The 26,864-nt window shown below is 46.2% G+C and overlaps 2 long non-coding RNA genes across 2 annotated transcripts; one reads left to right on the forward strand and one right to left on the reverse strand.

Annotated features, from left to right (window-relative positions):
• Positions 1–8,022: 8,022 nt before the first annotated feature.
• LOC123602575 lies at positions 8,023–10,213 on the forward strand. The gene is made up of 2 exons (XR_006714504.1): positions 8,023–8,916; positions 10,078–10,213. It is a non-coding gene; the product is annotated as an uncharacterized LOC123602575 (long non-coding RNA).
• A 2,741-nt stretch (positions 10,214–12,954) lies between these two features.
• On the reverse strand, positions 12,955–23,747 carry LOC123602576. Its single transcript, XR_006714505.1, has 2 exons — positions 23,603–23,747; positions 12,955–13,234 (listed from the first exon to the last, which is right to left on the reverse strand). It is a non-coding gene; the product is annotated as an uncharacterized LOC123602576 (long non-coding RNA).
• Positions 23,748–26,864: the final 3,117 nt, after the last annotated feature.

Genomic DNA, 26,864 nt, shown 5'->3' on the forward strand with positions numbered 1-26,864 from the left:
TCCTTTCTGTGGGGTGGTGAGCCAAGCTGCTGAGCTCAGATGTAGCAGCAGAGAGCAGGGGGCAGGACAGGCTGGGTGGAGCTCGCCAGTCGGCCATCCCCCCAGCCATCGGCACCCCCCACGGGTCATGCCCCTCCTTTCCATCTCAGTGCTCCTGGGCTCTGGTGGGATACACAGCTCGTGCTCCGGCCTCCTGCTGGGGAGGGGCAGGTGTGCAGAGTCAGGTGCAGGGGTGGGTGGGGCTGCTGCCAGAAGTCTGGGCCAACTAGCTTGCCCCCAGGAGGCCTGCTGGTGAGGCCAGGAGAAGGATGAGAACGATGAGAATATGGATTTGTCAGAGCGAGGGAGGGAGAGCCAGCTGCCTCTGCGAGAGCCTCTCCAGGTTTTTGTGGTGCAAGCTCTTGACTGAGCTTAATGAGCGGCACCTAGAATCAGCTCTAGGTAGTTTCGTTGGAAACATCTTCGCCGCAGGCATTTTCACTGCATTAGTAATCAACCGTAAGGCAGTTTTGCAGTAAAAGATAAAATAACTGGCTGGCTGGTCACATTCCCCCATTGATGAATCCACTGCCTTTGGCAGAGTCGACGTATTGAATGAAGCTAGTTGTCAGTTGGGTTTTATTTCTCCACGGACACAATTCTCACTTTTATGTTACAGTAGACCCTGCTCTCCTCTTTTTGCGCTCCAGGGTTTCTGTTACCTGTGGCCAACCGCGTTCTGGAAGCAGATGATCCTCCTTCCGACATAGGGCCAGAAGGACAATAGCAGCCCACCGGGTCACGCTGCCTAGGTCATTCACCGCACTTCATCTCATCACGTAGGCATCTTATCATCTCCCATCAGCACAGGAAGAAGGGTGAGTACGGGACAATAAGATATTTTGAGAAACACACATTCACATAACCTTTATTACAGCATAGTGTTATAATTGTTCTATTTTATTATTGTTAATCTCTTACTGTGCCTAACTTACAAGTTAAACTTTATCCTAGGTGTGTATGTCTAGGAAAAAACAGTACATCCAGGGGTTCAGTACCCTAGGGGGTCTTGGACTGTGGTCCCTCGGGGCCAAGGGGGGGGACTGCTGTAGGTAAATGTCAGCTAGCCTTTACAGTGGTCTTACAGCGACCGGTAGGTGGGCCGTCTTAAGACGGTGGATGGTAACAACTACAGAGATCACTTTGATAGAAGATCCGGTGATAAAGCTTCCTGGAGGCGTGAAATAGAAAGTAAAAGGCCAGACTGCACGCTATACTCTGCAGGACAGTGAAAACGTACCAGTCCCCACAATAGCAAAGCTCAGTTACAAGTGCGTTAGAGCCTTAGCCTTTCTTCCCCATGCCCAGAACGAGCAGCCCAGAACCATGCACAACACGATGCAAGCGTGTATCCTCGTGCTTGGAAAACTGATACCTCTCTTAATGAAGGAATAAATTAATTATGAATTATATTAATTTTTTTCATGTTTCACTATATCCTTAAAATTTTTTTTTAATGTTTATTCGTTTTTGAGAGAGAGAGAGAGAGAATAAGCGGGGGAGGGGCAGAGAGAGAGGGAGACACAGAATCTGAAGCAGGCTCCAGGCTCTGAGCTGTCGGCACAGAGCCCAACGCGGGGCTTGATCCCACAGACCATGAGATCATGACCTGAGCCGAAGTCGGATGCTCAACCGACCTAGCCACCCAGGTGCCCCTCATTATATCCTTTTCAGTGTCCCTCTTCTAGATTTCATTATTTTATCTTCATAGCAGAATTACCTTCCAGCAAACTAATTTTGTGGCAAGGATGTTCATGGCAAAATGCCAGACACGCCGAGAAATCCTCCCTTTAGGAGGCTGTAAAACACCACTTGGACTTGACTTTCATCTCGCCCAGCTGCTTACCAAAGCCTTCCTCTTTCATCTCCGAGGGCTTTAATTGGCAGGTCTGAGCCCAGAGAACTACCTCGGGAGGTGGCGGAGGCCTGGCTTGAAGTCGGGGCTTGAACAGCCCCTCCCTGTTCAAGTCACTGAAGTCTGCTCCAACCCAGAGCTTATGCAGAGCAGGTCTTGAGGAGCAGCTGCCTACCACCAGTTGGGGGGCTGCTACTCAGCTGTAGACTTTGAATGGATGGTGCCTTGTGGCCTATGTTCAGGAGTTCATGTAGTGCACTGCTCAAGGGCGTTACACCTAAGGGGCATCTTCCACATGGTAGATTCACACTAACTTATGTGAGTACATGCTGGATGGCACAGGGACTCCGGGTATCTCGCCAGATAGGTATCGGGGAGAGTTATCTTTGAGCGTTATCTCAACTCACGATGGCACTTGGGCCTGTGCATGAGCTCGGCATACGTGTGCGCATCCTATAATGCCTGCGCTCTAGCTGCCCTTTAGTCCCTGACTCACAGGCCCCTGAGACTTTGAACCTGACATGGTTGCCTCACAGGGGGTGGGTGGGGAGGAGCGGGGTTTCCTGTGTCCCCAAGTGTGCCCCTGTGTTGTGTGTGCATGGAGCCAATGCTGCTGTTCAGCAGGCAGAGTTTAGGTTGTTCAGAGATCTACTCACTCAACCTTTCTTTTAACCTGAGGAAGGGGCATCTTTTCCTAATTTGCGTGAAGGTGTCCCATGGACCATGCAGACCCTGCCCTGGTTCACAGAGACGCAGCCTTTGCAGCCGCCATCTGTGCAGTGAGGCCTCACCCTCCATGTCCCTGTGTAACGTTTCAGTTCTCAAGTAGCTCCCGCCCTGCTCCCCGGGTCAGCTTTGACCTGGACCCTGATTCCACTCATCTCTGTCTCTTAACCCCGACACTGGACCCAGAACCCTGACCCTGCCTGGTGTCCACAGTGCCTCAGCTCACTACCTGCAACTCACCTGCCCTGCAGAGGCCTCGGCCAGGGCCGAAGGCAGTGTCCACACCATCACGGATGAGCCAAACATGGGAGTTGAGAAAATACTTCTGAAGCTAGACCTAGGGAAGGGGTAGAGTGCAAACCAGGAGAGCCTTTCGGGGGAGGAACTGGGCAACGTGGATGCACGTCTTTTGGGACCGTGATGCTGCTCTAGGGAATTTGCGCTTCAAAGAGAATCCACGATGTGTGCACAGATTTTGCCAAAGGTGTTAGTTGAAGCATTGTCTGTGTTAGCAGCAGTTGAAAACAACCCAAAAGTCCATCAGGAGAAGGAGTGACTGAATCATAGATTGTCCTTGACTTGCACACACAGGAGCGTTCCCAGAAATCCATCCAAATGCCAAATGTTTGAAACTGGGACAGTAGCTTATTTTGAAAAACTAACAGTAGCTTTTAAAGTTTATTTATATATGAGAGAGAGAGAGAGTGCTCATATGCCAGCAGGGGAAGGGACAGAGAGCAAGGGAGAGGAAGAATCCCAAGCAGGCTCTGAGCTGTCAGCGCAGAGCCTCGATAAGACAAACTGCAAGATCAAGACTTGAACCAAAATCCAGAGTCAGACGCTTAATCAGTTAAGCCACCCAGGTGCCCCTAAGCTTTATAAAGTTGGAAATGATGTTAATATCCACGATTCCTCTCCCCCACCACTATTTTAAAAACATTATCAAATCACTGAACATGCCTAACTGTTTAGACACAATCTTGAATAACATGTGTCTGAGTTGGGGTTTCCCCAAAAGCAACACCTGAGACAAAAATTTGAGTGCAGGCAGGTGGGAAGTCAGGCTGCAGGACACGGAAGCAGTAAATGCTGAGGGGCGACGGTGAGGCACTCGTTGGGTCTGTTATGGTATGTCTCCAGATTTTGTATGTTTTTCCCTGAATCTCGTTCTTTTCTTTAACCAATGAACCTACAGGCGGCAAGCCAATCCAAAGGGTGTTCATTTGAGAATAAAGATTCCCCACACGGTTTCTGATCTTTGTCACAGTTTAGTGATTAGGTGTCAACCTTTCTACTTTCCATGGCTCTTTATAAAATAGTAAGCATCGAATGCAATCTCCAAGTAAGTGCACAAGAAACAGCACCAATGGCCAACACTTATAAAAACAGACTCATGTTCACTTTAGCCTCATTGCAAAGGTATGGGGTAGATACCATGATGGCTATTGGTAGTTTATAGATAAAGAAGTGGAGGCCCAGGGAGGTTAAGTAACTTGCTTGCGGACACACAGCCATTAGGCAGCAAATGATGGCAGTCTTGCTCCAGAATGCTTGCTCCTAATCAGCCCATATGGCAATGCCTGGGCAACTGCTAGGAACAGTTGCTTAGCTGATTGGTAGAAGTCTGAACGTGGTGTATGAAATGGAGTTGAGGGGTGTTAGTATTAACGTACAAAAATATAAGTTTTCAAATTTAAATATATCAACACCAGGGCAGTACCAAATGGTTTATGGCTGTAGCCGGTAGAAATCTTAGTCTATTAACTCGGGTGGGCTAGAAACATACATCTCATTATTTCCAGTGCCTGAGATGAGTTTTATTTTAGACATATCTCACTACATGGGGGAAAATAATCCCAATAAGTTCATGGGCTGCCTTGACCCCTCTCCTGGGGCCGGGGAAGGTGTATGGTGACGTATGTTGGTTGAAGTGGGATGGCAGTAAGTGTTGCAGAGAGAGGGCCTCCTTGCCATTTGTTACTGGGTCCCTTGTCCACACCAGCTCCTCCATCCTGAGTCCCTCTGGGTGCGCTGGCTCTGTGGCAGTGAAAGGGCATCTCTCGAATGTCCTTGATGACCCTGAAAGCAAAGCCTGTTTCCTTCTGCTTTCTGAGATCAGCCCCTGTGTCTGCGTGTGACACCGTCCTTTCCCTCACCCACCCCTACACGAGGGGACTGTGCCCGGGAGAGGGAGGGGACAATGTAGTGCAGTAGACCCTGCTCCTGTCCTAGCCTCTCTCTTTCTCTTTTTCTCCCATTGAAGAAGTTTTTTTTGGTGTTTGTTTTTGTTTTCCTCTCAAGAGTGAGAAAAACAGCTCCGTCCAGCGACTCTAGCTCCACATCGGGTGTATTCTCCATCGCCAATTCCTTTCTGTTGCTGCTGTTTTGGTTTTTTATTGTTGAATAACAAGCTACCCTATAAATTGGTGGTATAAAACATACATTTTAATTTGGTCTAGAGTTGCCAGATGAACTATGGTGAATATGTTACCTGTGTATATTTTATTCTTAAGTGTTAAAAAATTAAAATTTATCTTCAAATACTATATGTATAAAACTTAATCCCAGTTAAATTTGGATTTTAGATAATGTACTTTTTTTTTTTTTTTTTAGTATAAGTATATCCCATGCAATACTGGGGATATACTTAGACCAGAAAATTACTTGTTCTTGATCTGAAATTCAAATTTAACCGATGTCCTTTCTTTTTATTTGCTGAATCCAGCAACCCTATTTTGGTCACTGTTTTGTGGGTCAGGAATTGAGCAGGGATTGGAAGGGGTAAAGGATACCCTTCCATGTTGGGTCTTCACGTCCATGTCTGGTGCAAGGGTGCTTCCCAGCCTCACACTCTCTCTTCACATGAAGTCTCATCCTCCAAGGCTTTTCCATGAAGTTGGGGATTCTCACACAATGGCGGCCTCAGGATAGTCAGCCTTCTTACTAGGAGGCTCTGAGACCTGGCTCCAGAAACAGGAAACAATTGCTGTCAGTCTCTTCAGTCTTGGGTATCCCAACCGGTACGACATCACCTCTGCCTTATTCTACTGGCAGAATCACAAAACCCACTTGGCTTCACCAGGAGGGGACATAGACCCTGCTTCTTCATGGGAGCCGTGGCAAGGGATCTATAGTCATCTGTAATCTGCAGTCATCTGTAATCTGCCGTCTCAAAGCTTGAATGCCGTCTGTGTTTCTTACACGGTCCATTTCCTGAGGCAATGATACCAGCTCAGTTCAACAGCTGTCTGATTGGAGGAAGGGTCTCAGAAAAGGAGGACATTCAGAAGGGTAGGGGAAACTTGGTTAGTATTTCAATAGGTCATCCCACCATACAACCAAAAAACTTGATAGGGTCGGATATTACATACAGATGATCCCTGACTTACAGTGGTTCTACTTACGAGTGTGTGTGTGTGTGTGTGTGTGTGTGTGTGTGTGTGTGTGTGTTTAAGTAAGCTTCACTCCCAGCAAGGAGCCCCATGCAGAGCTTAAACTCGTGACCCTGAGATTAAGACTTGAGCCATTCACGTGCCCCTCAATTTAGGATTTTTTTTAACTTTACATCGGTGTGAAAGTGACACACACGCAGTAGAAACAGTAGTCTGAATTGTGAATTTTGATCTGTTCCTGGGCTAGCGATATGACGAACCTGAAGCTTCCAGTCAACCACACCATCACAGGGTTTAACAACCGATACCCTCACAACCCTTCTGTGGTCACACAACTATTTTGGTTTTCGCTTTCAGTACTGTGTTCAATATGTTACGCTAGGCAGTCAACACTTCATTATAAAATAGGCTTGGTATTAGACAATTTCGCCCAACTGTAGGCTAATGTTCTGAGCACGTTTGGGGTAGGCTAGGTGAGGCTATGATAGGTTGGTTAGGTGAATAGGCATATCTCTTTTTATTGTGCTTTGCTTTATTGCACTTTGTGGATACAGTGTTTGTTTTTTTAAACAAATTGAAGGTTTGTGTTAGCCCCACACCATGCAAGTCTATTGGCACCATTTTTCCAACAGGATTTGCTCACTTCTTGTGTTTGCCTCACAATTTTAGTAATTCTCATAATATTTTAAGCTTTTTCATTATTTATTATGGTGATCTATGATCAGTGATCTCTGATGGTACCATTGTAATTGTTTCGGGGTATTGTGAACCATGTTCATATAAGGTGGTGAACTTAAATGTTGTATATGTTCTGACTGTTCCACTGACTGGCCGTCCTCCCATCTCTCTCCCTCTCCCCAGACCTCCCTATTCCCTGAGATGCAAGAATATTGAAATTAGCCCAGTTATTAACCCTACCATAGCCTCTAGGTTTCAAGTGAAAGGAAGAGTCACATGTCTTTTTTTTTAGAGACAGAGAGAGACAGAGACAGAGAGAGTGCATGAGCTGGCAAGGGACAGAAGGAGAGAGAGAGAGACAGAGAGAGAAAATATCCCAAGCAGGCTCCACATACAGAGCAGAACCTGATGTAAGGCTTGACCCCATGGTCTTGGAATCATGACCTGAGCTGAAATCAAGAGTTGGATGCTCAGCCAACTGAGCCACCCAGGCACCCTGTCTCTCACCTTAAATCAGAAGTTGGAAATGATTAAGCTTAGTAAGGAAGCTGAGTTAGGCCAATAGCTAGACCTTTCACACCGAACAGTTAGCCAAGTTATAAATGAAAAAGAAAAGTTCTTGAAGGATATTAAAAGTGCTATTCCAGTGAAAACACAAATAATAAGAAAGTTAAAAAGCCTTATTGCTGATATGGAGAAAGTTTTAGTGGTCTGGGTAGAGAATCAAACCAGCTACACCATTCCCTTGAGCCAAAGCCTAATCCAGAGCACGGACCTAACTCTCTTCGATTCTAGAAAGGCTGAGTGTGGTGAGGAAACTGCAGAAGAAAAGTTTGAGGCTAGCAGAGGTTGGTTCATGAGGTTTAAGGGAAGAGGCCATCTCTGTAACATAAAGGCACAAGGTAAAGCAGCAAGTGCTTATATAGAAGTTGCAGTGAGTTGTCCATAAGATCTAACTAAAAGAATTAATGAAGGTAGCTACACTAAATTACAGATTTTTAATGTAGACCTAACAGCCTTCTACTGGAAGAAGATATCATCTGGGACTCCCATAGCTAGAGAAGAGAAGTCAGTGCCTGGCATCAAAGCTTTAAAGGACAGACTGACTCTCTTGTTAGAGTCAAATGCAGCTGGTGACTCTGAGTTAAAGCCATTGTTCATGGAACATTCTGAAAGTCCTGGGGCCCTTAGGAATTGTGTGCAATCTACTGTGCCTGTGCTCGATCAATAGAACAACAAAGCCTGGATGACAGCACATCTGTTTACAACCTGATTTATGAATATTTTAAGTCCACTGAATATTTAATATTTGAGACCTGCTCAGAAAAAGAGATTCCTTTCAAAATATTACCGCTCATTGACAATGCACCTGGTCACCCAAGAGCTCTGATGGAGATGTACAACAAGACTCACATTTTCATGCCTGTAACACAATATCCATTCTGCAGCCCATGGATCCAAGTAATTTTGACTTTCAAGTCTTATTATTTAAGAAACATATTTTGTAAGGCTGTAGTTGCCATAGATCGTGATTCCTCTGATAGATTTGGGCAAAGTCAGTTGAAAACCTTCTGGAAAGGATTCACCATTCTAGATGCCATTAAGAATATTCGTGATTCATGGGAAGAGGACAAAATATCAACAATAACAAGAGTTTGGAAGAAGATGATTTGGGCCCTCATGGATGACTTTTGAGGAGGGACTTTAGTGGAGGAAGTAGCTGCAGACCTGGCAGGAAAAGCAAGAGAATGAGAATTCGAAGTGGAGCCTGAAAATGGAACTGAATGGCTACAATCTCATGATAAAACTTGAACAGATGAGGAGTTGCTTCCTGAGGAGAAAAACAAAAAAGGGTTTTCTTGAGATGGAATCTACTCCTGGTGCAGAGGCTGTGAAGACTGTTGAAATGACAACAGAAGAGTTGGAATGTTACATAAGCTTAGTTGATAAGGCAGAAGCAGAGTTTGAGAGGATTAATTCCAATTTTGAGAGAAGTTCTGCTGTGGGTAAAATGCCATCAAATATCATTGTGTGTTACAGAGACATCATTCATGAAAGGAAGAGTCAATTGATGCAGGAAACTTCAATGTTGTTTTACTCTAAGAAATCGCTACAGCCAGCCCAACCTTCAGCAACCCAGCAACCTGATCAGTCAGTAGCCATCCACACTGAGACAAGACAGTCCACCAGCAAAAAGATTACGACTCCCAGAAAGCTCAAATGATGGTTGGCATTTTTTAGCAAGAAATTATTTTGTAATGCTTATTTGTTTGAGAGAGAGAGAGAGAGAGAGAGCAAGCGAGCATGTAGGGGAGGGGTAGGGAGAGAGAGAATCCCAAGCAGGCTCTGCACTGTCTGTGCAGAGACCAATGTAGGGCTCAAACTCACAAACTACAAGATCATGATCTGAGCCAAAACCAAGAGTCGGACACTCAACCAAGTGAGCGACTCAGGCGCCCCAAGAATTTATTTATTTATTTATTTATTTATTTATTAAAAACATTTTTTTAAAACATTTATTTATTTTGGAGGGAGAGAGAGACAGCATGAGCAGGGGAGGGACAGAGAGAGAGGGAGACAGAATCCAAAGTAGGTTCCAGGTTCTGAGCTATCAGCACAAAGCCCAAAGTGGGTCTCGAACTCATGAACTGTGAGATCATGACCTGAGCCAAAATCAGACGCTTAACCGACTGAGCCACTCAGGTGCCCCCACAAGAAATTATTTTTAAATTAAGATATGTACAGAGCTTTTTTTTTTTTTTTTTTTTTTTTACACAATGCTATTGCATACTTAATAAACTATAGTATTAGTGGAAACATAACTTTTATACGCACCGGGAAACCAAAAAATTCATTCGACTCACTTTATTGTGATACTCGCTTTCTTGGGGTGGTCTGGAACTAAACCCACGGTATATCCAATGTGTGCCTGCATTTTTGACTCACAATATTTCAACTTAGGATGGGTGTATTAGGATGTAACCCCATGGTAGGTCAAGGAATATATGTAATGATTCAGAAAGATATTCATAAAATGTTAGGTGTAAAAATCAGGTTACAACAATGTGTTTACAGTATGATGTTTAAAAAAAAGTTACCATATAAATATTGGATAACTATATGCAATAATATTGCATTATTATTATTGCATATTAATTATATGCAATAATATTAGTAGTTTATCTGCAAAAGGTGTGATTCTGGCAGATTTTAAGCTTTTTGCTTATGTGTGTTTTAGGTATTTTATAAAATGAACATATATTGCTTTTATTTTAGGAGTAAAAAGGTTATAATAAAACAAAACATAATACATTGTCCTCTGAATTATTCACCAGTTTGTTATTTGTATAAATTCTGTTGAGCATGTACCTGTTACTATTCTTCTAGTCTTTGCGGATTCCGCCATGGACAAGCCAGACGAGGTCTTCCAGAAAGCTTTTGGAGAGGGCATGTCACCAACACCTTGATTTTGGACTTCTAGCTTCCAGAATTTCGGAGAATAAATTTCTGTCATTTTAAGTCACCCAGGTTGTGATAATTTGTTATGTTAGCTCTGGGGCACGAATCTATCCCCTTTATTCCTTGACTCTTATTAGCCAATGATGTAGATTTCCATTTTGGAAATAGGCAGTCTAATCGTCTCCCATCTAAAGGTGGGGAAACTGAATTTCTGTTTAAATCTGTAGCTCATTCCAGACTCCACAGAGTGTGGCTTCTGTAGCAAAACCAGGAGTCAAACCCTCGTCTCTCTCCCCCCCCAGGTTTAGGTTCTCCCCGTGATTCCCAGCTTATAGACTGGGTTTCCAGCAGGTTTCTTAAAAGTTTTTTTTTTTTTAATTCCAGTGAGTTAAAATACAGAATAGTATTAGTTTCAGGTGTACAATATAGTGATTCAATACTTCCATACAGCATCTGGTGCTCATCACAAGTGCCCTCCTTAATCCCCATCACCTATCCTCCCATTCCCCCACTCACCGCCCTTCTGGTGACCATCAGTTTGTTCTCTAAAATTAAGAGTGTGTGTCTAGGTTTGCTTCTCTCTCTCTCTCTTTTTTCCCTTTTCTCATTTGTTTCCTAAATTCCACATATGAGTGAAATTACGTGGTATTTGTCCAGCAGTTCCTAGTAAGTCTCATGCATCTGTTTCTAAGATCATTGTTACCTTCCCTTTGCTGCAGTGACAAAACACCAGCCCCTGGAGACCTTTCCCTGGTAGGAGCTCCTCCTCTTGGCTAATGAAAAGGGAAGTGTCCTTGCATTAAGGCTGGCCCTGTTTTAAGATCAATGAGTCCCAGCTGGGACGAATGGACTGAGACAGCTGTTTCCAGGTGTGTTGGCTGCCATTTATATCTGCAGTAGCTGATAGGCCCTCTGTCTCATTGTATTGAGGCCAGGGTGTACCCCTCACTCAGGAAACAACAGCCCCTCCTCTGACAAGGAGAAGAGAGGCCTGCCATGGCTTTCCTTTCTTTCTTTTTTTCTTCAGACTTTAAAATGAATACATGCTTTTTGAAGAAACATATCAGAAAAGATAAAGGACAAAACAAACAATAAGAATTACTTATATAATCACCAGCTGTTTACTATTTCTACATATCCAGAAGGAAAAAAGTCTATATATATACATCTGGTTGTGTTGCATGTACAGACGCATTCAACAGAATGCATTCGATGCATTCACACAGAACAAATTCAAGTGTGTTTAAAAATAAACATTTATCTATAGACTCTTTGCTCATGGAGAAATCAGGCCACCGGAACAGCTTTTGTACTCTATCCTAAGCATTTCCCCAGGTTGTTAAAAATTCTTGGTAAATACCATTCTTAATGGTCACATACTAGTCTAGCGAGTGCATCACCACTTATTAATCATTTATTATCTGTTACTAAGCATTCAGATTCTAGTTTTTCATTAACTTAAAAAAAACACTGTTATGAGCATCCTTGATATGTCTTTGTGTACATTTCTGATTATGCCCTTGACATGAACTTACTGGGTCCAAGTTTATAGACATAACTTTTTTATAGCTTTGCTGAGGTATGATTTACACAACATAAAATTCACCCACGGTAAGCGTATAATTCAGTGATTTTTAGTAAACGTAGACAATCATGCAACCATCCCTACGGTTCAGTTTTAGAACATCTTTATCACCCCAGAACATTTCCTCCTATTCCTTTGCTGTCAAACTCCCATTCGAGCCCCAGACAATACCGATCTGCTTTCTAGCTGTAGAACTGCCTTTTCTAGACATTTCCAATAAACAGAATCACACAATATATATTCTTTATTGTGTAGTTCCTTTCCCTTAGCATACTGTTTGTGTGGTGTGGTGATGTAGCATGAGTCAGGACTGAGTTCCTTTTTATTGCTGAACAGTATCTTGTATGGATAGACCACATTTTGTTTATCCATTCACCTGTTGATGGAAATTTGGGTTGTTTCCAATTTTTGCTACGAATATTTGCTTATAAGTCTGTGTGGACGTTTGCACTTCTCTTGGGGAGATACCTAGGAGTTGGTCGTATGGCAAGTTCATATTTAATTTTTTAAGAAACCAAAGTATCTGCCACATTTTACATTCCCACCAGTGGTGTATGAAGGTGACACTTCTGTCACATCCTGGTCAACACTTGCCATTTCAATTTTAGCCCTTCTAATAGGCATATATTGGTGTAGCTTTGTGGCTTGAATTCACATTTTCCTAGCGACTGTGATGATTGGCCATTTGTGTATCTTCTTTGGAGAAATAGAAAAGATTCTATTCAAACCTTTTGCTCATTTCTCAATTGAGTTATGTGTCTACTTCTTGTTGTCCATATATTCTGGAAACCTGTCCTTTATCAAATCTATGATTTTCAAATCTTTCTCCTGGTCTGGAGCTTGTCTTTCCTATTTGGTTAATGATGTTTGTTGAAGAACAAGAGTTCTGAGTTTTGATAAAGTCCAATTTATCTTTCTTTGGGCATCCCCTTTTTTGGTGACTTGTCTCAGAAAGCTTTGCCTAGCATAAGTTCACAAAGGTTTTCTCCTATGTTTTCCTGTCAAAGTTTTTTTCAAATATGATTTGAAAATGATTTTTAGTTTTTCATTTTGGATGTAATTCATGGAATATAAAAAATCAGAAAATATAGATAAGCAAACGGAAGAAAATACAGATCCCTCATAATCCCACCACTCAGACATAAACCACTACCAAAATTTTGTTACATACGTCTGTATTGGTTATCTATTGCTGCGTAACAAATTATCCCCAAAACGTAATAGCTTAAAACAGCTCACATTTATCATCTCAAAGTTTTTGGGGGTCAGGGATCTGGGAGTACTTTTCTGGGTGCTTTGTCTCAGGATCAGTCATAAGGCTGGGATCAAGATGTCAGTGGAGCAGTTACCTCAAGACCTGACTGGGAGAGATTGTGTCTCCAAGCTCACGTGCAGGCTGTGGTCAGGCTTCCAGTCCTCGCTGGCTACTGGTGGGGGACACCACTTCCTTGCCATATGAGTCTTTCCATAGGGTGACTGGCAACATGACAGCCAGTTTCCCTGAGGGCAAGAGAAAGAGAGGGGGGACTCAAATAGAAGTCCCAGTCTTTGTGTAATCTAGTCTTAAAAGCAACATTCCGTCATTTTGTGCCTTGTTCTGTTCATAGAGGTGAGTCACTAGGTCTAGCCCCCTCTGAGGGGAGGGGATTATATGAGCACATAAAGACCAGGAAGTGGGGATCATCGGGGACCATCTTGGAAGGCTGCCACATTGTCCTTCAAAGTTTTTCTTATGAACTAAGTGATGAATCCTTCCCTGTGGAACATACAGATGCAGGAGATCCTTTCTAGACTCTACTGGGTTGGAGTCTCCATAGGTGGGAACTGCCTCTCTCTGTAAGGCTTTTAAAAACTCCACAGTGGGGCGCCTGGGTGGCTCAGTCAGTTGGGCGTCCGACTTCAGCTCTGGTCACGATCTCGTGGTCCGTGAGTTCGAGCCCTGTGTCAGGCTCTGGGCTGATGGCTCAGAGCCTGGAGCCTGCTTCCGATTCTGTGTCTCCCTATCACTCTGCCCCTCCCCCGATCACTCTGCCCCTCCCCCGTTCATGCTCTGTCTCTCTCTGTCCCAAAAATAAATAAACGTTAAAAAAATTTTTTAAATAAAAACTCCACAGGTCATTCTAATGGAGCCAGGGTTAAGGGTCACTGGCAAATCTGGGGGGAGCCTGGGTGGCTCAGTTGGTTGTGTGTGTGACTTTGGCTCAGGTCATGATCTCATGGTTCGTGGGTTCAAGTCCTTCTGTCGGGCTCTGTGCAGACAGCTCAGAGCCTGGAGCCTGCTTTGGGTTCTCTGTCTCCCTCTCTCTTTGCCTATACCCCATTCACACTCTGACCTCTCTCTCTCTCTCAAAAATAAAATTAAAAAAAAAAAATTAAAAACATTTAAATGTAATTGGATATGTCCCCATATGGATTCCAACTATGCATATTGCTCGGAAATATTTTTCCCCTCAAATAGTCTTGAAGGTCAGTGTGGCCTTGGTTCCCAGTGTGAGGTGGCCATTCTCTTCCTCTACTCCTCAGGGCACCGTGTTTGAGGGTTCCTTTGCAGGCACAGCTCCAGCAATCTGGCCTGGTAATCATGACCTTTCCTTCTGGGGGCTTCAGAGTAGCCAAGCGGGTGGCAGAGGCAGCCTGTCCCCGTGTTTGGCTCCAGAGAGGCTCCAACATCAATCCGTCAGCCCAGAGGACACTTTTAGATGCAAGTCTGCTGGTGTGGGGACTTTATGAGAACAGGAGTCCCTGGCTGTGAAATTGCTGGCATTTCATGATGTGAGAGAAGATTTACAAGCTCCTTGCTGCGCTGGCTCTAAATCCTGGCCCAGCGATTATGCAGCCAAGCCCGTGAGACAGGCAGGATGTGAGGAGGTAGCAGGTGGGAGACAGGGGAAGCTACCACCCCACTGTGCCCAGGGCCCCTGGCCCCAGCCACGCACCTGGGGCGGGGGGGGGGTACTCTGCTCAAGGTTCCTTCAGCCATACCACTCTCTGGGGAGGAGTCACCCAGTAGTCCTTAGTGAGCAAATGGGCATGTAGTATTGTGTGAGGTCGTGGGCTCAGAATGGAAGGGGTTTCAAAGAGCTGCATCTGGTTCTTAACACCTGCCCTGCTAAGAGGCCATTCTGCTTCTGCTTGATATTGACCCTTAACACGCCGTGCACAGGAGACACCCGGCCCACACTCTCTCATAACCCTATTTAATTTTTTTTTTTATAATTCTGCTGAATATATATTTTGGGTTTTTTATGTTTAGTTTTTTACTTTTTTGTTATTTGTCTTCCCCACTAAAATATAAGCTCCCTGACAGCAGGAACCTCGCATGTCTGGCACTCAAGTTATTGCTGGACCTTAAGACATATATATTGACAGAGTAAATGAATGAATAAGTATTTGGATACCTCCAGGGGCGGGGAACTCACTACCTTACACGCCAGCCTGTCCTGTGTCTGGATGGCTCTTGACTGTTGGCTTTTCCGCAGCTTCCTGCCATTTACCTCCGTGTGGCCTTCCTTCACTGTCCACACTTGTAAGTCCCCTCTGAACAAGCCCACCCCTCTCCCCCATTGGAGCTGTCCAGAAGTTTGAAAACAGTGCCCACCCACCTGCTTTCCAGGATGAATGTTACGTTACCGCATCTTTTGGCTGTCCCTCATGTGTCAGAGCCATCCTAGTTACCCTCCTCTGAAGGGCTCTAGGGGGTCACTGCCCCTCAGTAAGTTAGGCTAACTTGACATTTTGCAGATTTTGAGAGCCCTCTCCCCCCCCCCCCAAAACATTTAGATCACTTCTTCATGCTCTAGGTTTTTAGGTAGGAAAATAGTCAGTGGGTTTAACTGAGGATTGATGCTTTTAACCCATCCTCATTCTGCTTCTTTGCCCCAATTTTTCAGTAAACAGCAGCTAAAAGTAGGGGCCCTTGGATTTGGGGGGCCGAATGGCTCTATTGGTTTTGCTGCTCCATAACTCTTAGGACCAGGATGTGGGCGTGGGATGTGGCACTGAAGGCAGCCTGTGCTGTGTGGCCCCAACCAGCAGGGGAGGGGATCAGCCCTCTGATCTTCCAAGGCAGTGCTCACCTGGGGGCAGGATGGGGGAGTGGGGAGCTCAGACCCTAGGAGATGCTACCAGAATCTGAGGTGAAGGGCTGTAGCCTTTGAAAATGGACATACAGTTTTCTTGTTATTCTCATCATTTAATTGACAAGTCAAAGCTCAACAGTTTCATTGTCTGGTGGGAGGACAAAACTAAGCGTGTGAGTGTCATTGGGGAACTTGCTCAGCTCCCCAGGTTTGAATCGGCCTCACCACACTGGTGTCCAGCTTAACAGGTCCACCCTGACTTCCTTCCTCCCTTGGTAGCTGTGCCCCTTCCAGACCCAGGTGCAAGACCCCAAGTGTACAACAGGAATGATCCCCACTCTGATGCCTGGTGGGGTGCTCTGAGGAGCCCAGGAGGGAACCACTCGGAGAGGCTTGATAAACCAGCAGGTGCCCAGGAGGGGAAGGGCTGGTGACTGCCTCAGGGCTTCTGGCTCACATCCGCCACTGCTCTGGCCTGGGTCTCAGGTTGTCCCCAGTTCCTCGAGATGGGCCTGAGGCCCGAGCATTTGAAGTACATAAGATGTCTGGATATTATTTCGCAGGTGACAAGGAGCGGAGGATGGGTCGCTTGGATATGCTGCTCAATGATGGTTTCATTCATTCATTGATCCATTCACTCGTGCAGTTAACCCATGCTCTGGGTCCCCTGCAGCCAGACCCGGTGCTGGTTTCTTCTCTCCTCCTTCCCTCTTCTAGTAGCCCCATCTCCTACCCTAAGCAATTTGAAGATATATCTAAATAAAACATTCAACAATAAAAACGAAGGGCCTAGAAAAAGCCAGTTGTGTACAAATGCTACTTCATTATTCGGAAACGTTTGAAATGATAAAGTACCCAAATCAGAGTTTTGTAGAAAAGTCCACATTCTTCTCAATCTCCAGTCTAATAAAATGCACCCTGAGTCATTTCCCATTGGAAGAGTATGCACTGCAGTGTCATTCTGAAAATCATGGCTTGGCATTTTATAGGGAGGACAGGGGTTTGGGCAACAATTTCATTAAAGAAAAGAACCGAAGGGGTTTCAGCATCCACGGAATGATGGTTGGGCTGCTGGGACTCAGGTAACTATCAAAGCCACTTAGAAAGAACAGGTGAGGGGCGCCTGGGTGGCGCAGTCGGTTAGGCGTCCGACTTCAGCCAGGTCACGATCTCGCGGTCTGTGAGTTCGAGCCCCGCATCAGGCTCTGGGCTGATGGCTCAGAGCCTGGAGCCTGTTTCCGATTCTGTGTCTCCCTCTCTCTCTGCCCCTCCCCTGTTCATGCTCTGTCTCTCTCTGTCCCAAAAATGAATAAACGTTGAAAAAAAAAATTAAAAAAAAAAAAAAAAAAGAAAGAGCAGGTGACTTAGAATCACATGCTGTCACAAAACAAACACATACCGAATGAAAACTTCACAGGCTGGTTGTTTGGGGCTGAGATTTGGTTTCCTCAGCCGTAAGATGGTAGTAATTACTAACACTGTCATTCGGGTTAACACATCGAACGCCTTTGGCACAGTGCCTGGCACATGCTAATATTAAAAGAGAGCAGGGGCGCCTGGGTGGTGCGGTCGGTTAAGCGTCTGACTCTTGCTCTCGGTTCAGGTCATGATCCTACAGTTGGTGAGTTTGAGCCCCGCATCGGGCTTTGTGCAGATGGCGTGAAGCCTGCTTGGGATTCTGTCTCTCCTTCTCTCTCTCAACATAAATAAAGAAACTTAAAAAGAATTAGAGAGGGGCGCCTGGGTGGCTCAGTTGATTAAGCGTCCGACTTTGGCTCAGGTCATGATCTCACGGTCCGTGAGTTCGAGCCCCGCGTCGGGCTCTGGGCTGATGGCTTCTGATTCTGTGTCTCCCTCTCTCTCTGACTCTCCCCCATTCATGCTCTGTCTCCCTCTGTCTCAAAAATAAATAAACGTTAAAAAAAAAAAAAGTAGAGAGAGAAAGAGCACAGAGATGAGGTCTGTTCTTTCTCATGATTGTATCCATAGTGTCCCACCCAGTGCCTGGCCTGGGAATGAGCCTGAGGGGATTGTGCCAGATTGGGGACCATCTGCCAGTTCCTTGGTTAGCTATTGCTATGTGACAGATCACCCCAAAACTTAGTAGCTTAAAACTAGCCATTTTAGTTGCTTGTGGTTCTGTGGGTCAAAAATTCAGGCTGGGCTCAGCTCAGTGGCACTTCTCTTGGTCTTACCTGGGATCATTCATGTCGCTGTTGACTAAGGTTGACTAATCCAAGAAAGGTTAGCCACAGAGCTGGCAATTAGTGGCAACTGTCAGCCGGAGTGCCTCAGTTCTCCTCTAGTGGCCTTTCCAGCAGGCTGCCTCAGGCCATTTGCATCATGGTCTCGGGCTTCCAACTGAAGCCCACAGAGCAAGCCCGACTTCCCAAGTGCTTCTGAAAGCTCTGCTCATGTCTCATTTGTTAATTTCCCACAGGGCAGGGCAGGGCAGGGCAGGTCACATGGCCAAGCCTGGATTTAAGGGATGGAAAGATAAACACCACCTTGTACTGGTGGGGCAGCCAAGTTGGACTGGGAAGTGCACGGCTAGGAGGAACTATTACGGCCACCTTTGCAAACAATCTACCACAGTCAGTACCGAGATGCAGAATAGCAGTTGGAAGGAGGCTGTAGCCTCAGTCAGCAGGAGGAGGTGGCAGGGAGAAGTGCTGAGCACATGTGACAGTTGACCCCACATGGAGGACACTTGTGTCAGCAAGGAGACTCTGCTTTACCTTCTGCCTTAAACCTCAGGGAACCCCATCATCTCACGTGACAGGATGCGCAGAGGCTGGCCACACTCCGGCTTGGCTCAAATGGCAACTCAACAGGTCATCTGTCCCCGGTCCTATGCACGTACTCCCTGCCTTCCTCCACGAGGGTTTTGCCTTTTAGGCTCGCAGTATGGTGGCTACAGCAATTCCTGGAGTCACCTCCAGGCACAGGCAGAAGGAAAAGTGGAACCTTTCTCAGAAACAGCCCAGTAGCTTCTCCTTACTGCTCTTTGGCCAGGATTGAGCCAAGAGAGTGGGATTACCATGGTTGGCCATTATTAGTTCCCTAGGTCTGCTGAAACAAGGTGGTGCAAGCCTGGCAGTTTTAAAGCAACAGAAATGTATTATCTCACGGGCTAGAAGTCTGAAGTCAAGAGAGCAGCAGGACTCTGCTCCCTTCAGACTGTAGGGGAATCCTTCCCTGCCTCTTCCTGGCTTCTGGTGGTTTGCCTGACATCCTTGGCATTCCTTGGCCTGTAGACGCATCATTCCAAACCTCTGTCTTCGTGTGGCCTTCTCCCTGTGTCTCCTCACATCATTTTCCTCTGTGCACGTCTCTTCAAATTTCCCCCTTTTTATAAGGACACCAGTCACACTGTATGACGATCTACCCTAATGACCTCATTTTAGCTTCATGATCTCTGTAAAGACCTGATTTCCAAATAGGTCACATTCTAAGGTAGTAGAGGTTAGGACATCAACACATCTTTTTAAGGGACCATGACCCATAATGTTGTCTTAGAAGACGAATCATCTGAAGTGGAAATGAGGCTAGGAGTGAGCCACAATGACCCCTACAGTCTTCATGTCAGTGAATGAGTGAATGAATGAACATGATGCATAGGGCCTCACATGCAGTCAAATGATAGCTTCGTGGTGAGGCTTGGAGCATAATTTTAGCCGTAGAACTCATTGAGGATATTTGGGCACTTGTGCCTTCTGCTTATGACAGATTGTTGATCACAGTTGTGATTTATCTCTGGCTGCGTCTTTAGTCAGGAACGTAACCCCTTACGGAGACCAAATGCTGTTCCTCTGAGAAATTTTGACAAACCACATTATGACATGGTTTCCAGGAACGCATCATGGTGGAAAAGTCCAGCCTGCTTATACAGACACTCAGCAAGGACCCAGGAGCACCCCCTTGTACACACAAGCCCTTGTCACCAGGGCAACTGCAGGACAACAGCCAGTTGCCTAGCAACATGGCCTCCCACACACCCACCTTCAGGGATGGGGGTGGGGAGGTCAGGAATGGGGAGGGGGCTCCGGGGACTCTCTCCCCTTTCAGGCAGCTCTCTGTGGGTAGAACAATTGGGTTTCACTGGGGGAGGGAGAGGGCACTCCTGGAGACCCTGCTGGCAAAGCACCCTGAAGTGGCCTTGTTGTTTTAGGATTATGTTTAGGTCTACCCTACTCCCACGCTTCTTAGAAGTCAAACTTAAAATTTTCACCCACCATTGAAAGTCCCAAGCACTACATAATGCAGATTAGGGGTTGTTTGCATGGTAGAGTAGGCGCCAAGTTGCTTCCCTGTGTACTTCGGAGGAGGTGGGGGGCTGGGCAGAGTTTGGAATCCTGAGTGCCCTGGGAGGGCCCAGAGTTGAAACTAAAACACCACCCCCCCCTCATAATCTGTTAATTAGAAACTCAACCCAGTAGTTCCTTTAAAAATATGCATCTATCTCCACAGAGAACTAGCAGTCAGTCACTCCTCATTGTTTTTTCCCCACTCTCCTCCACCCCTACACTTTTTTCCCCTTTAAGGAGGACTGGGTTTTCTTGGACTAGTAGAAAGGGAGCGCAGTGAAAACAAAGAAATCAGTTTGTAGTCTGGATGCTTTGAGGAAGTCAGACCCCTGTGGAAGTGGGTGATTGGGGGCTGCTAAGTGCTGGAGCAGAAGGGTTCAGAAAAGGAAGGAGAAAGATGCCGGAAGCCATTGTGCTTCTGCCCAGAGCAGGGACACAGGAAGTCATCCGCCTTTCTGCCCATGGTTGCCCTGGCCAGCCAGAAAAGAGTGATTTCTTTTTCTCCATTGGCAGCACCTTCCCCTAGACTTGTCTCCTCTCCTAGGTAACGGGGTCACCATCCACTCAGGTACCCAGGTGACCCTAGATACCTCCCTTATCCTAGTTTCATGACTCTTCTAAGGGTGAAAGGGTCATGACTCTTCTAAGTCCTCAATATTGCTCAAATTTTTCTCTTCCTCCCTGTCTCCATGACCCAGGTTAGTTCAGACCCTTGTACTCTCTTCCTGTCCCTCTGCCTCTAATTCACCCTCCACTCTGCCCAAGATGGCCTTGTTGGACATCTGTCCTTTGCCCCTGCAAATCTACTCTGTCCTGCTCTTGGCCCTGGGGGGGCTGACCTGTGTGGACATGACAATGGTCTCCCTTGGCTTCTGGCTTCTGGTTGGTTTTGGCCAATCGGGAGTACCAGCAAGAGGTCAAAAGGGGAGGACAGTGAGGTTGAGGATTTACACCCTGGCCCCCTCACTGTGGAGTCACCCCAACCAAAGGCCACAGCTCTTCTCAGGGAAACATTTGCATGACTCTTTAAGCAATGGCACCTGTCCCTCACCCCTTCCTACATCCCTGATGCTGCTTATTCCAGGAATAGCAGTACACCTTGTAGTTTTACTACATGCTTCCCAAACCTTAGTAAATAACCCCGTACCTTAACACTCCTCAAATCATCCTCACTTGAGTGTGGGGTCCCTGGATGGTTCCATTCTCCTACTTAATAAGCCACAAAGTTTTCCATCAGCCTTTAAAATGAAGTCGAAATTGATGATCTTAGGATTCAAGCTCCTTCATCATCCACCCCCAGTTTACCTTTCCAACCTGGTTTCTGACTTTGGCCTTCACTTACTCTAAGATTCTAATTTCAAGGAGGCCTTGGCATTTAGTCTCAGACATTTGCACCTCTGAGCAAGTTATTCCTTATACCTGAGTTGCTTCTCTTAGCCTCAGGAAAACTTGACTAATTTTTAAAGCCTAGTACAAAGGTATTAGAGGAATACATGGTAAACTCTCAGGAATTATATGATATGAATAAATGAGAATTTTTGAGAGCCTCACACTATCTTCCAGTGTCATACAGAGGCATATCATATGACTCAATGCTTACGAAAAAGGATTTCATGCTAACATAACCCCCAGGCGCTATACGGTCCTCTTCCCTAGGTTTTGGGGATAAGTAACAAGGGGGGAAGTGAGGGGGCTTCCAAGCAGAAATCAGCTCAAGATTGTATAACCCTGATCAAAGCTTGGGAAGGCAACGGCATCTTTCCCAGCAGCCTGTCTCTCATGATCCCTGGATGAATCACCGTGGAAAAAATAGAAGATGTTCTAGGGTGCCAGACATATAATCAGTAGAAAAATCTTTCCCTTCAGGGTGTTCTCATTCAGTAAATATTCCCCTGCTGTCAGATTCCTCAGGAGGGGTGCCTTGGTAGGGGTGAGGCAGGAGCGGGGAGAGGAGGGTCAGTGTAGCCCTGCCCATTGGACAGGCTACCTGGAGCTGGGGCAGGGGGACTGGCCAGAGAGGGAGCCAGAGGGTCTCCCCTCATTAAGGTGGGACAGCTAACAGAATGATTCTCCAATCCTCTACTCTGGGTCTGATGAAGAAATAATTTTTTGGAAAGCACATAAGAATCTGATTAGTGGGTCCCTGTGGAAAGGGGGAGCTAAAGAAGAGGAGTTTTGTTTTTTCATTGAATACCTTTTAGCATAAATAGCATGCAGAGGTGTTGTTTTTGAAAAATGCCAAGGAGGTTATCAGTGGGATTTTGAGCCAATTGGTTTTTACTCTTTTTTTTTCTGTATTAAACAAAACAAAACAAAAAACGAGTAGGGGCGCCTGGGTGGCTCCGTCGGTTGAGCATCCAGCTCTTGGTTTCAGCTCAGGTCATGATCTCATGGTTTGTGGGTTGGAGCCCCACGTGGGCTCTGTGCTGACAGGGCAGAGCCTGCTTGGGATTCTCTCTCTCCCTCCCTCTCTCTCTCCCTTTCTCTCTCTCTCTCCGCACCCCCCCCAAATAAAACCAAAAAAAAAACAAGTAAATATTATTAAAAATCAATGCCGTTACTGTACTTCTAAGATTTCTAAGACAGCCGAGTTCAGATATTTTCTCCTTTTAATCTCACACATCAGAGAAATGTCCCAGAAACACTAACCTCATGTTGACACCCAAATTTCCTCACCTACCTGAAAATAGTGCCAAATTTTAACTCAGACCCTGATTCCCAATTTCTAGTGTAGAAAATATATTCAAGATGTTCATGTCTAGTACAGACATTCACTTTTTCTTTTCCTGAGTACCCTCCCAGATGCTCAGCATACGTTACTTTTTTTTCCAGGAATCTGAGGGTACAAACAGGCCTCTGTAGGGTTGTGTGAGTATGCTGCTCCCCAAGTGTCAGTGGTCCACTAGGCACTAGGAACACTCTGGGGACACCCACTGTATCCAGACACAGGGCATTGCTCCCCAACTTGCCCCCTGTTACAGATCCTGCTGAGACCTTGCTTCTGTGAGGTTTGCTGGGTTTTGATCCTCTTCTAGAATCTTGTCTTTTCTTTGGAGCTTTATCTTACTCTTCTTGATTAAGCTCCTCTTGAAGGCAGGCCTGTCATTATATTTTGTTATAAGCCAACAAATTCTCCTACTTGTTTAAGAGCATTCAGGTTGGGTTTCTGCTGTAATACAAAGGCTCAGAGTGATATGCTATGCTGAAGCCAGTCCTGCCTCTGCCCCAGGTCTCTGGGCCTAGTGAGGGTCCCAATGTCTCCTCTTCCCTGCTCATCAGGCCCCAGATGTGACAGGGCCATCCTGCTGCAAGCCCTGCTAAAGACCCCACCGTGTATCATCTCTTCTGGCTTCCTATCTGATGGCTGGGGTCCTACTACCCTTGGGCTAACCTTCAGATGACAACTGCCTATCATGTCTTTGACCATATTAGTCTGGCAACCACAGTAGAGTGAGTCTGAGGTGGGAGAGTAGTGGGCTCACCTTGGGGAGCTCCAGTCACAGAGGCTGGAACAGTGAGGCAGGGGCTGACAGGCTCCATCAGTAACATGAGGAAAGAAACGAAGGCACACGCAGATTGATTTCTCAACTGAAGTTCTTCCTCCTGAAGCATCTCCGTGGGACCAGCAATTCTGGACCTGTGGTCTCCTCCCATCGGAATCACTGCTACAGTTATGCAAGAGAGGAAGAAGAGGTACAACAACTTGGAACACCATTGGCTATTATTTCATGAAGAGGTGATGTGCACATCTTATGACCTAACAATTCCACTTCTAGATATAAAACCTGGAGAAATGCATGCACATTTGTACCGGGATACACATACCTAGAATGTTCGTGACAGCATTGCGTATAGTAGTCGAGACCTGGAAGCAACCCAAATATTCATCAACAGCAGTATCAACAAATAAATATGGCATATGGATGCAGTGGAATACTATACAGCCAGGAAAATGGATACACTGTAGCTACACACAACAGCATGGATGAATCTGATAAACATAACTGAACAAAAGAAGCCAGACACACAAATAACCCAACTGTGAGTCTATTCACAAATAGCTCAAAACAAAACTATTTTCTTTAGGGAGGCAAACTCAGGTAACATAATTAAAGAGACAAGGAAGTAGATGCCATAAAAGCCTAAGGGAGGGGTGGGTCTGATCAGATAGGGATATGCAAGGGGCTTCACTGTGCTGGCAGTGTTGCGCTTTTTGATGGGAGTGGTGAGTACGTGGGGGATTGCTTTGTAGTTACTAGAATGTAAAAGGTCCTATGTGCTTTTCTGGATGGGTGTAATTAAAAAATGGAGCCAGGAAAGAGCTTCATTCTAAGAGGAGCTTAGATGAGGTTCTCATCCTCTGATGTTCTCTGCTTCAGAGTCCGTCGTCACGGTCCCAGAAGAGGGACCTCCTCGCCCTGCTCCTGGATCACCTACCCCCTGGAAATAAGTCCCAAGGCCTCCAGCTCTGGCCGAAGCAATCTCATCCTTGACTAAGTCTGACTCAGCTGCCCCTGACCGCATCTTCTGGGCTCTGGCACTCGCAAGGATATAACTGAAGGTGCTCTGTGGGGAGATAGTCTGTAATATATCTCCTAGATGGAATCTGAATGGAAATCAGAAAAGTGGCGCCAGATTGCTGGTGCGCCTCACAGATGTGGAGTGGCCCTGATATGCCTGGGCCTGGGCTGGCATCTGGCATGCTTGTCTCAAGTTTGAATTCTTTCTTCTCCACCGCTCAGGGCTCTGGCATCCATGCCAGCTCTCTGAGTGAGACTGGAAGGTCCCATTTAGCCCAAACACCTTCTCACCAAGATGGTTTCTGAGCATTTGGAGCGTTTGTCTCCATAGCACTCGGCAGGCAGCTGGCACAAAGCCGTGCTCAACGACCATCTGGTGTTAGGGAGCCCGGTGCACCCAGAAGCTGGGACAGAGGGGGCCGCTGTCTCTGAGGAGAGCCTAGAGGCTTGTCTCTGAAGCCCTCGGGAGCTCTGTTCAAGGTGCAGGAGTGCCCTGGTTTGGGGCTTGTGGAATTGGTAAAGCTACACTTGGAAAGATGGCGGTCTGTGGGATGCTGGCCACCTGATGATGTGCTATGCAAACAGAAGCTCCGACACCTCTCTACCTTTCCCTCTTTTGTCCCCAGCAAGGCAGGGTCAGGAACTTGAACTCAACTTCTTCGCTAAGGATTTGTAGAGGTTGATCAAAGCGTTCAAGGTGGCCAGCGGCTGCTAGGGGATGTTGGTGCCCCGATGAAGATCTTTAGCAGCGGGTCCCCTGACACGTTCACCCCGGTCCCGTGTGTGCATCTCGGGCAAGGGAACCACATGAACAGAGGCATGGGAAGGTGAAGAGGCATGGAGGGCTTGGCTGATGCTCTTTTGCCCACTCCCTTGCCTGAAGTTGCCTCTTCCTCCCCTTGGCCTCAGAGGTCGCTGCTCCTGGGCCCGTGAACATAAAAGCTCAGATCAGGGGCCTTTCACTCAGATGAAGCTGGTAATTTCCTGGGAACAAACATGTTTGGTGAGACCTGGGCTTGGAGAAAGCTCAGAGCAGCCTAGGCAGGCTCCAGTAAAAAGGAGAGATGCAGGGACAGGCAGGAGGAAGTCAGGAAGGAGCCTCTCACTGACTGTGAAGAGAAGCCTTGGTTTGTGGTGCAATGAAATCACCGTATATGGCTTGGGAGGAAATTCTCTACAAGGAGCTGCATGCAAATAGGTCATCAAGTAATGGCAAAAATATGTGTCCAAATGGAGGTGCCTCAGCGGAGTTTCTGTGTCTCCAAGGGCTAAGCAAACTCTAGGAAGCCATAAGGACTCAGAACTTCATGCCACAGAGGATGGGGGAAAGGGGATGCTCCCTCTGCCTCCCTGCTCAGCCTGCTGCCTCCTACTTCCCCCCTTCCCCACAGGACCACCCTGAGTCTGACCATCATCCCTATTCCCTGTTGCTGAGATCAGGCAGGCACTCGGCGATTGCCTGAGACACTTTCTGGTGACTAATGCAGTACTTGAACAGGAAACAGACTGAAAAGGGCTTAGGAGGAGCTATAAATAGCCCCTGTCCTAAAAAATCTAACTTGGGAAGAAATGGAATTAACACACTGGAAGGAGAACAAGGAGATCACAGGCTCTAAGCAAGACCAGGACTTCTCCTGGGAGATGAGCTTTTCTTCCAGATGGAGCTCCATCTGCCTTGTAGGAGTCAACTCCACCCAGCATACTCAGTTCTGTTTTGGGGTCGACCAGCCAACCCAGCCTGTCTGCCAACATGATGCCCTGAATTGTTGGTGGTTCTGGGGATCAAGCCCTATAGGGAGTATGTGAGGGTATGTGTGTGTATAAATGGGGGTCACTGAGGTTCGAGGCTCAAGGACAGTGAATGATCCCACTTGTTGGGGAAATAGAATTTAAAAAGTGTCAGGAATATCATTTATGCATGCCTTGGTTTCCCCGTGTCCACCAAGCTACCGCAAACTTCTCCTACCTTAACCCAGTGAAGGGCAGGGGGAATAAGTTAAGAGAGCTAGTCTCAGATCAAATGGTGGGTCAGCAGTCTGGCCAGCCAAGACAGCCATTTGCTGAGTAACTTGGAGTAGACACTCAACTTCACTAAGACTTTTTTCTTTTCTCTAAGACTGAGAGGTTGATCTAGTTCAGAGGACCTCAAATCTTTCCTTTTATTTTTTTCAAAGCTGCCTAACATTTCTCCAAAGGAAATCACCGGAGAACAAAACTGGCTGAT

Source organism: Leopardus geoffroyi, chromosome D1 (genome assembly GCF_018350155.1).
Source record: "Leopardus geoffroyi isolate Oge1 chromosome D1, O.geoffroyi_Oge1_pat1.0, whole genome shotgun sequence".
Taxonomy (NCBI): Eukaryota; Metazoa; Chordata; class Mammalia; order Carnivora; family Felidae; genus Leopardus; species Leopardus geoffroyi.